Source organism: Antrostomus carolinensis, unplaced genomic scaffold (genome assembly GCF_000700745.2).
Source record: "Antrostomus carolinensis isolate BGI_N321 unplaced genomic scaffold, ASM70074v2 scaffold5886, whole genome shotgun sequence".
In the NCBI taxonomy this organism is placed as follows: Eukaryota; Metazoa; Chordata; class Aves; order Caprimulgiformes; family Caprimulgidae; genus Antrostomus; species Antrostomus carolinensis.
In genome coordinates this window covers 20,616-23,438 of record NW_010323818.1, presented here as the reverse complement: position 1 = coordinate 23,438, position 2,823 = coordinate 20,616, and positions in this window count along the sequence as shown.

Sequence of the window (2,823 nt, the reverse complement as noted above, 5' to 3'; positions counted from 1 at the left end):
CGTCCCCATCCCCATCCCCATCCCCATCTCGTCCCCATCTCGTCCCCGTCCCGTCCCCATCTCGTCCCCATCTAGGTCTCGTCCCCGTCCCGTCCACAGGGGCCCTGCGCGGCAGGCGGTGGGTGCCCCTGCCTGCTGGTGAGGGGGCCCTGGCCCCGGTTGCAGACGTGACCACTAAGAGTTGTGAGGATTTTGGTTCCATGCCAGGAAAGCTGGAGAACCAGCTGCCTTATGGATTTGGGAAGTGGGGTGGGATGAAACCTGCCAGAAAATGTTCCCACTGAGATGCCTTCTTCACCTCCTCCTCATGTATGTCCCACAGCCAACCAATGGTCTCCAAAATCTTCAAAAAAACAGAAATAAATTATTGTCACAGTGCTGGAAATTCTCCCGAGACCATGAAGGAGGCTACAGGAGTTTGATGGCTTCCATCTGCATCATAGGTAGCCAAGAAACTTCCTTGGAAGTCCACACCATGTTGTCCTGTCATTACTAAGCATCTGGCCAGCCTCAGGCTCAAGATGGAAGCTTGACGCAATCTTTATGGTGGTGATAATAGCTAATGTGATTATTGGGGAGCTGGATTCTGGAGAGAAACACCACTCGAGCATCTGTTGCTGAACAGGAACAGGCAAAAATTGGAATTGAAGAACGTGTCTCACAGCGCAAATTGTATAAGATTAAATAATCTATTGCAGGAGCAAAGTAACAAAAATAAAAGAAGAATTTTAGGTTGGGGATTAACACCTGTTTCTAGCTTAATTAAGTACCCCCTGTTAGCTTGGGGTTTTTTGTTTGTTTGGTTGGTTTTGTTTTTGTTTTTTTTCAAGAAAGGAGTCACTTCAAGGTAAACATGCCTTTTTTTCTCTGAGGCAAAAGAAGACAAAATATGATCACAAATTGATTAAGTTGCAATGTTAACTGTGGGTTGCAAATCTGCAGTGTATTTTGACCAGATGACCTTGGGAAGGAGTTAAGTTACTTCTCTGATTCCACATACACTATGTAGTATATGAATGTGTCTGAGAGGAAACATAGAAGACGCTATTCCATGTAAGCAATTAAAGCTTTTTTAAGGGGCATTTTAGTTTTATGCTGATTTTGTTAATACTGCAATGCTGGCACCTCTAAGAGCCTAGGACCAGGCAGACCTGCCTCAATAATTCGCCCAGCTAAAATGTGATTGATTAGGTGTTGTCTATGAAGGTCTGAGAGAGCAAAAGGAAAGAGACAGGCTTCCCTAGCAGCCCAAAACACATGAACGGAAAAGAAAGGCTCTGGGAAGTAGTTGCAGCAAGGCTGGAAAAACATGTTGTTTTTTTGCTTCAGTTTTATGCTGATGGATAAAAATTTGCCTTGAAAAGACTTGATCAAAACAAGGTGTCCTTCCTGTGCTGGAAAACAGGCAGCTGTCTCGTGTGTGTGCAAGCTGACAGTTACTGAGCGCTCCTGGTGTCACCCAAACAGCTGTCTCCTCTGTAGGGTGTGCGCAGTGGTTGCCTACAGATGCTGATCCCTGTTTTTGGGAGAGGGAGCAGAGGGAATCCTAGCAGTCCATGGGAGTAAAAATACGATCTTCGCACAAGGGAAAAGAGGTAGGAGAGGAGCACAAATAAGGGAGTTTCTCCTGTACTTATCTTTTTATTTTTTCCAGGCCATTGTAGGATGCTGTGTTATCTATGCCAAGCTGCTGTTCTAGTGAACACTGTCCATAACTTGCCAAAACCTCCCCCGGCTTAGCCAGCGGCAGCCTGCTTCCCCTTGTTGGCATTCAGTTATTTCAGTAACGTGGGCTGTCCTATCTGGCATCTACGTCTAGCTAACTCCTAACAGTTACTACATAAGCCTGGAGAGAAGCCAGGTGTTCCTTGTGCACTTCTAAAGTGACCATGGGATAGCCCCAGAAAGCACTCTGGGGTTAAAATGTTTAGATTTGGGTTTAAGCAACATTAGGTCTTGATTTGTACTGAGCTTGTGAAATGTGGATAATGGCAATGCAGTCCTATGGCCCTAAGGATTAAACCCATGGCAGGTTTTAGGAGATCAACCCTTACCAGTGTTTCACTTTTTTTAAAAAAAAACAACAACATTGGAGTATGTTTTTGTGCCTCCCACCCCCCATAATTTATACTCTATATTGTGTTCCTTTCAGTCATAGCCACAGGACATGAATCCCCTCTTTCCTCAGAAAAGGAAGGATGGAATCTGGGAGAGGAGGATGAGGTGGGGTTTCCCTGAGCAGGGTAGACTACAGATACAGGAACTCTTTCAGATTTTGATTAAACTTTAATCCATTCTACATTACTGGCCTCTGTTTTCCTGTCCTATACCATGAAGATATGAATAGAAATAAGTGAAAAGTTCTTCCAGAGTGGGTTTTGTAATTTAGCTAATGGAAAAACAAAATGCTTCACATGTTGATGGACACCAGCTCTTCTTTTTCACTACTCCTAGTTATTGGGCTGCGTTTATACAAAGAGAGCTTACTGAAAGCACTCTGGTATAATCAGCGTGAGAGAAGAGATGGATCATTCATTCCTAGCTTTTGAAAATTTAGATGTCTTTTTCAGAAAAAATATGTTCTCTGCCTTTGGTCTTTCTGTATTTTGATGTTTTGGCTGCCAGGGTTTAAAAGGTTTGTGTGCAGTTTGTGAGTTTGTGCTGGCAAAAACTAGGGCTAGCACCCAGTGTACAGTTGTGTGTGTGAGCGATGAAAACTGAGGAGAAGACTTTCTAAATCACAGAATCACAGAATGGTGGGGGTTGGAAGGGTCCTCAGGAGATCATCTCATCCAACTCCCCTGCCAAAGCAGGTTCCCTACA